Here is a 7,913-nt window from a genome sequence, read left to right on the forward strand (position 1 = left end):
CTCCGTTCCGAGCTGTTTGTTGACGTTTAGTTTGAGCCTCGAGATTAGCCTTCAATTGCTCTAATTTCGCTCTCTCCTGATTGATTTTCTCCCACTCCAAATCGATCGCGCTTCGTTGAGACGCTCCGCTGTCTCTCTCGTCATCTCTGATGATTGGCATTCTATTTCTGTTTTTGAAATTTAGACTATTAAATTTTTGTTTAGAGGAACGTCCTGAAAATGTCACGTATACGTTCTGTTTGTCCTCTGCCATACACAGACAGAAATCTATTTTATTTTGTGTGGGTTTCGGCCACGTTGTTGGGCGCCAATTGTGACATTTAATTTTTTTCTGTGGTATATAGATGAATTATTCAAAAAATGATACACTCAAACAAGGTTAATTTTGAATTTTCCGGAGTACAAAGAATTTATTAGAAATTGAAAAATTGTGGAGCCGAACTCCGAGATTCGTCACAAATATAAATGGTTAAACAATGATAAATTTTTATTTTAGCACAAAATTTCTCCCGCGCACATTACGCGCTCCCACTCAGACACACACACACGCATTCACTCATACAAGAGGCCTGAAGACGGTCGCCGTTGACACGACGAGCGACGACGATGATACTCGGAGAAAAAGAAATGGGATTCGTGAACTTATCTCGTTACTCGTTTGATCCCTCGTTGGCTCTATACTCCGGGAACTGGGGAAATGCTGGCGGGCACTCGTAGAACGATTGAAAATGCCTTCGGGATGATATTTCTTGAAATCGGGGCGGCCGCACCCAATTGATAGCGGATCCAGGTAATTAGTTGACCCAACAATCTTTCCTTCGCCACGAAGTATCCCGTTCGACGGTCCCGGAGCAAGAGAACGAGAATTTTGGCAATAGCGAGCTCGCGAAAATCCGAAAATGCGTGAGGAGGGAGAAACGCGCTCCCAACCTCTAAGCGTCTCGATCATTGGATCGATGGACGGGAACTCGTGCGAAGTACCAATCGAAAAGTTGGTCTCACATGGTGCAACAATTTTTCTCCTTCAAATAATGGAACAAAACAAATTCGATGATTCGCTGAAGGAATGAATCCGAAGTAACAATTGTTACGCCTCCCGAGGGTACAAAGAGAATCGTCGAAGATCTTCGAATAAAAAAACATTTCAATCGTCAACGAGAAAATATTTTCGGCAGTAAATAGCCTCGGAAAAAGTTTTCTTGAATCTTGGTTTCTTGTTAGCTCTCCAATCGTTTTTAATATATCTTATAATAATGAATATATCGACGGCCGCGTGGAAAAACCGGCTGTTTCAGACTTTGCTCGAAAAACCGGCCATCTCACGCTTTGTTTGGAAAACCGGCTATCTGGAATTTTGCTTTAAAACCCGGCTATCTCGGATTTTACTTGGAAAACCGGCTATCTCGGATTTTACTTGGAAAACCAGCTATTTCCGGGTTTATTTGGGGAACTGGCTATCTCGGGTTTTACTTGAAGAACCGGCTATCTCGAGCTAAACTTGAAAAACCGGCTATTTCAGCCGTGCATTTTTTCCGCCATAAATTCAGTTGGTACCACTATCAGCCTATACATACATATAATATTACAATACAAAATTCTCCATGTTATCAGTATCGCTGATAAAAAAATGCTTCAATCCGCCGAATAAATAATACAGACTTTCAAGGATTCGAGGGAAAGCAGACTCCTATGAAAAATTCAACAACAATAATTCATATGTTTTGAGCAATAAAACTATCAAAATTAATATCACTTAAAAGTTATTTGAAAAATTGCTTAAATAATTAATCATTTAACGATTAATAGGACAGTTTTTTTTTCTTATACGGGTTAAACTTGTGCATTTTTCTGAATGCCAATGAATTTCTTCCGAATTTTTTTTTTCAATTTCCTTCTCAAATTTTTAGAATTGCTGCAGATATATCATAACGTACATTTTTCGGCCGGGTGTCTTTGAATCTTTTTGAACCGAATGGTTAATAACACTGAAATTCCACTTCTACCACGCGCACGGAGTGTAAGCGCTCTCGTTTTTCATTGTAAATACGTTTAATTTGATCCATTTCTTTTTTTCCGAAAGTTAAGAAAGATCAAAAACCTCTGGCCTTTGGAATCCGTGATATTGATCGGTTTTTGCAATATATCTCTATTTAAGCATGCATCGAGTCACCATCATTTTTTGTGTGTGACCCGTTTTCAAATATCTTTGTAACTCCAAGCAGTGTATTGCTAAAATTAGAGCGATTCGACGATTTTTACGAAAACTTAGAATATTTATGATATTTAAAACTTGTGATTAATATTTTTCGAATGCAGTACTAATGATATACATTCAATGATACTTTATATAAAAAAATCAGCCGGAATACTCAAAATTTACGGAAAAACAAGAACAGGCAAAATGTTTAACTTACAATTTTTATTCCAACAATTATTAATAATATTCTAATCGAAAAGTTATTAACAAATCAGTTAAGGTCATGTTTTCTTTTTTACACCAAAAAAATGGACGATTTTCAAGTTTCATTAAAGTCGAAAATTTCAGTTTTTTCTATTCGTCGAGAAACGTCAAGTTTTGGAAATTTCATAAGATATTATGTATTAATCTGTACAGAGCTTTCTCTATGAGAAAGCCAAAATAAAAAATATAGTTTGTCATAGAAGATTATTTGAGCTTTGCGCTAAATTTCTGGAAAGCAATTTGAAAATTTAAATTTGCTGCGTATTTTTTTTTTATCGACAGTCAACAGCCAATGTCGTGAGATGCCTACGAAAATTCTATAAACAATATTAATCATTTTTCATGTTAGTGCAATGATAGGTATGAATAAAAAATCAGTAGCTAATATGATCCAAATACGTCTTCTAACCAATGAAATTTCAATTTGGATCTCCTTAGCAGATTTTTATTTTTACTAATGCCATTTACATAATTTAAGTGCCATTAGCGAGTATGGTCGCCCAGTGCTCAGAAAAACTGAAACATTTTTTTCGATCAAGAGACGCGATAGCGGCTCGACGCCAAGAATTGAAAGAAAAAATTGCAGCACAAAAGAAAAGCCAGTGCGAGCCTTGCCGTACACTTATATACGCGAATATGCCGGTTTTATGACGTTCTTCTATACTTATTTTTGATCGGCACTTAAACCGTCAAGTTCTATCACAACCAGTATGAAATTTTTTTCCTTGCCAAAGGATTTTCCTTTCTGTCGAATTTTTTGAAATTTTGTCGCCCTTGCCATCATTGCCATAATTATTTTTAGAGAATGATAATTCTCAAGTTCGACGAAGCGCCATCGGGTGAAACGGACAAGTTGCACAAATCTATTTTTCCGTCTTTTTTATTAAGGGATCATTCCAGTGTGTCGGATCGAAAAAAAGCTGTTTATCGATATTTTTTTTGTTGATAAAAAAATACTCAGATCAGCTTGATTTTTGTATGTCTCATTAAAGTACTCTCCAAGAACAGGAAATGAATTTTAAACGTTTATTTTCATTTTTTCACATTGTTTTTTTTATCATTAACAATGTCTTGTAAAAACAACTGGTTCTGACGGTGCCTACGATTTCAGCTGAAATTATTATCTAAGACGAAATTCTGAAAAAAGATTGCGATACTCATGAAAAATAATAATCTTTAGAATTTCGTTTCAGATCACAACTATGGCTGGAATCTTTCACACTATTTGTCTTTTATTAGAAATTTTCACAGATGGAAAAAAATGCAAAAAAAATATACATTTAAAATTTCAGTCCCTGCTCTTCAAGAATGTTTTAATTCGGCATAAAAAAATCTGACTGATGAGCGTATTTTAACCTATGAAAAAAATCGTGAAACAAAAATACTTTTCGATCCATCACACAGAAACGATCCTTTAATATTTTCTAGCGACAGAGAATGGTATCCAAAAATTATGGTTGAATGGCAATTCACGAGTACCGTTCAGCGTGCTCTTAACATTGCTTGTTTTTTCTTTGCTAAGTGTTTCGAACGTTGCCGCACGATTATGATTATTATCGTTCAAGACGATGTTCACTGACGTTTTTACTGACGTTAACTTTCAGCTTGATGTTTACAAAAGACTGCGTAAAAAGATAAGTTCAGAACGTGAAACATCATACCAACAAACAACAGTTCTTTTTTTTAAATCAAAAACTGCGCGTTTGTGTAGGAGAGAGCAGCAGCTATCATAACGTCAGCAGAAACGTCAATGGGAAAGTCATATTTTCGTTATAAGCCACATTTCTGTTCACGTTAATAATAACGAGAAAAATAATAACGCAAAAAGCTAAAAAGCTTAATATACACATAGCCAATGGATTGTGAGTATATCTGCAATTATATTTATGAGCATATCCATTGAATTTTTTTGTCTATTTTTAAAATGATAATTCACAGAAATTCAGTATGCCATTTAATTCGTAGAAAAAAATCGTTTAGTAATCCAGGCAAAAAATCCTTTTATGGTGACCAAATTGAATAAATTTAAAATCTCGATAAAAAGGCGATTTTCAAACTGATGCCACATATTTATTTCTAGCCTAATTTACTCCTAACATGGCTCATTCTCTCGTTTCCCATATCTTTCAAGCGAGTCATGACAAAATTTTTTATTGCGTTAAGGAGCCTAAAGATAATTCACTCTAAAGTCGGTAATTTTCGAAATTTTACGAAAAACTTTGACACTGCATTTAATGGATCTGCTTTTATATATTCAGGCAATATTTGTCTCCATAGCTGTACATGCATTACGATAAAAAAAATGATATGTTAATGATTAATAAAATGATCTGTCATTTGATATATAAAATTTGAATACAGACTTCGATGTTTATCACGAACAACGAAACTATCCGGAAAGAATAAATCTTTCGCCTACCACGGTCCTCAACGATGATAATCGTGATTCGGCAACGTACGAAACCCTTGAAAAAAAAATACAAACGATGTTGATGGAACGCTGGAAGGTATTTTTTTGTCAATTTCCATTCAACCGTAATTTTGGGATACCATTCTTTGACGCTAACCAATATTAAGGGGAGAAAGGTGAATTCGTGAATATTTATATATTCAGACAATTTTTGTCCCCATAGCTGCACATGCATGACGATACGAAAAAAATTGATATGATAATGATTAATAAAATGATCTGATCATTTAATATTATATAAAATTTGAATACAGATTTCGATGTTCATCACGAACAACGAAACTGCCCAAAAAGAATAAATCTTTCGCCTACCACGGTCCTCAACGATGATAATCGTGATGCTGCAACGTACGAAATCCTTAAAAAAAAAATACAAGCGATGTTGACGGAACGCTGGAAGGTAATTTTTGTCAATTTCCATTCAACCGTAATTTTGGGATACCATTCTTTGACGCTAACAAATATTAAGAGGAGAAATGTGAATTCGTGAATATTTATATATTCAGACAATTTTTGTCCCCATAGCTGCACATGCATTACGATACGAAAAAAAAATTGATATCATAATGATTAAGGAAGTTGAGGCTGTACAGTCATTTTTTTTATCCCAAAGTTATGACCTGTACCTTTCAAAAGTTAGGCCAGTTTACGGTTTGGCAATATTGCATACACGTTAAAGAAAGGTTGGGGAAAAAAGACGAAAAACTGGTGAAAGCTCAGTCGAAAACACGAATGGTGACGATCCTAGCCTCAAAAAACTGCACGAGAAACAGATTATTATTAATATAATCTCAGCAAATCTCCTAATAAATCTGAAAAAAATTGACATTATTCAGCAAGCCTCGTTCATGTTGCCCAAAATATTTCATATTTTTGGCATCATTTTTAACGGAGATATCACTGAATGTGTCTTGACTTCCATAAGATTACATATTATTTGGCTCAAATTGTTATTGATTTTTCTCAGCAACGACGCTCCTAAACTGTCTGAAAATTTAACTGATTTTTTTTTACACTTCACTTTATAAGATGCACTCGGTTTAAAAGCGATGACATCATTTTCATTCTAATGCCTCAACTTCCTTAATAAAATGATCTGATCATTTGATATTATATAAAATTTATATAATATAAAAAATAAATCTTTCGCCTACCACGGTCCTCAACCATGATAATCGAATTAAAAATAACTGATTTTTTATTTGAAAAACCGGAAACTTTATTATTATAAAAGGAATTAAAATCATAGCAAATAAAAAAAACTCGATAGCGTCATCTTAATGAATTTATTAACGTATAGAATCTCTTCTTCTTTTATCATATACTGTTCACATAAATATATGTATATTAACTATGTCGTCAAAAAACAAAAAATATCGTAAATATGTTTTTCTTATAGCGAATTTAACTTATCCCTTCTGCTTTAAAGAGTTACATCAAGTCGGTAGCCGAAAAAAAGCGGGTTTGGTGATTTTTTTGGGACACTGGTTGCAGGTTTCAAACTATTTTTTTTTTTCACAGTAAAGAGTATATTTTTGAGTACGTTTAACAATTTTTTTATTAGGAAAAATTCATAAATGTAAAACATATAGGCTGTATTCGTTGTGGGCGCTTACAGTACTCTTAAGCCCTATTTTTTGCGTATAATCGTGAGCGCTGAAAGTGTGTAAGCGCCCAAAACGAAAGCAGCTATAGTTTATTGTCCGGACCGCTGTTCAAAAGAGCTCTTCCGACCAGAGTGATGCAATAAAAATCTGAAAAAATTCAACAACATTTGGAAAGCTATGAACAACATTTATCAATAATAATATTGCCCAAAAGTTCATAACAGATTTTTTAGACAATTAATTATTCAATAATTTTGCGGTAACCTATTGTTTTTTTTTTACGAATCAAATGTGTGTATTTTTCCGAATTCTCACGAATTTTTTCAGAATTTTCGTGGATTTTTGAAATTTCTCGAAAAAATTTTTAAAAATTTGAATTTTGGACATGTTTTAGAAGATGTATTTACCATCAGTTTTGAAAAGTCTCAAGGTTACTGGATCAAAAATGTACAAATAGAGCCACTTAAAAAATTTAAAAAAGGGAATTTCAAAAATCCACGAAAATTCTGAAAAAAATCATGAGCAGTCAGAAAAATGCGCACATTCAATTCGTAAAAAAAAAAACAAGGGTTTACTGTAAAATTGTTAAAAAATTATTTATTTAAACAATTTATTAATAACTTTTGGGCAATATTATTATTGATAATTGTAGTTCATAATTTTCCAAATGTTGCTAAATTTTTTCAGATTTTTATTGCATCACGAAGTACGGAAATTCCGATCAGGTACAATTTATCGGCTGGGTTATCAATCCAGTAATACCTTGAAATACGTTCATCAGTCAAATTTTATTTTCTCTAATTGAAATATTCTTGAAGAGCAGGGAATGAATTTTTTAATGTATATTTCATTTTTTTTATTATTGAATTTTTTTCATATAAAACAAATGGTGTGCACGATTCCAGCCGTAGTTAGTTATTATCTGAAACAAAATTCTAAAAACGAATATTAATTGGCATAAGTGTCATGATCTATTTTTTATATTTTCGTCTCAGATAATAATTACGGCTGAAAACACCGTCAGGGCGTGTTTTTTACAAGAAATTTTTAATGATAAAAAACATTGTGAAAAAATGTTTAAAAAAGTTCAAAAATCCATTGCCTGTTCTCAAAGAGTATTTTGATGAGACATAGAAACAAGCTGATTGAATTGTTTTTACAAAAATAAAAAAAAACCGCGAAAAGCAGCTATTTTTTCGACCTATCACATTGAAATGATCCCTTCACAAACAAGACGGAAAAATAGATTTGTGCAGCTTGTCCGTTTCACCCGATGGCTCTTCATTAAACTTGTCCCGCGGATCATCATTTTCTGGGAATATTAATGGCAATGATGGCAGTGACCACATATCCAAAAAACCGACAAAGTCGCGAA

This window comes from Venturia canescens, chromosome 2 (assembly GCF_019457755.1).
Source record: "Venturia canescens isolate UGA chromosome 2, ASM1945775v1, whole genome shotgun sequence".
Lineage (NCBI taxonomy): Eukaryota > Metazoa > Arthropoda > Insecta > Hymenoptera > Ichneumonidae > Venturia > Venturia canescens.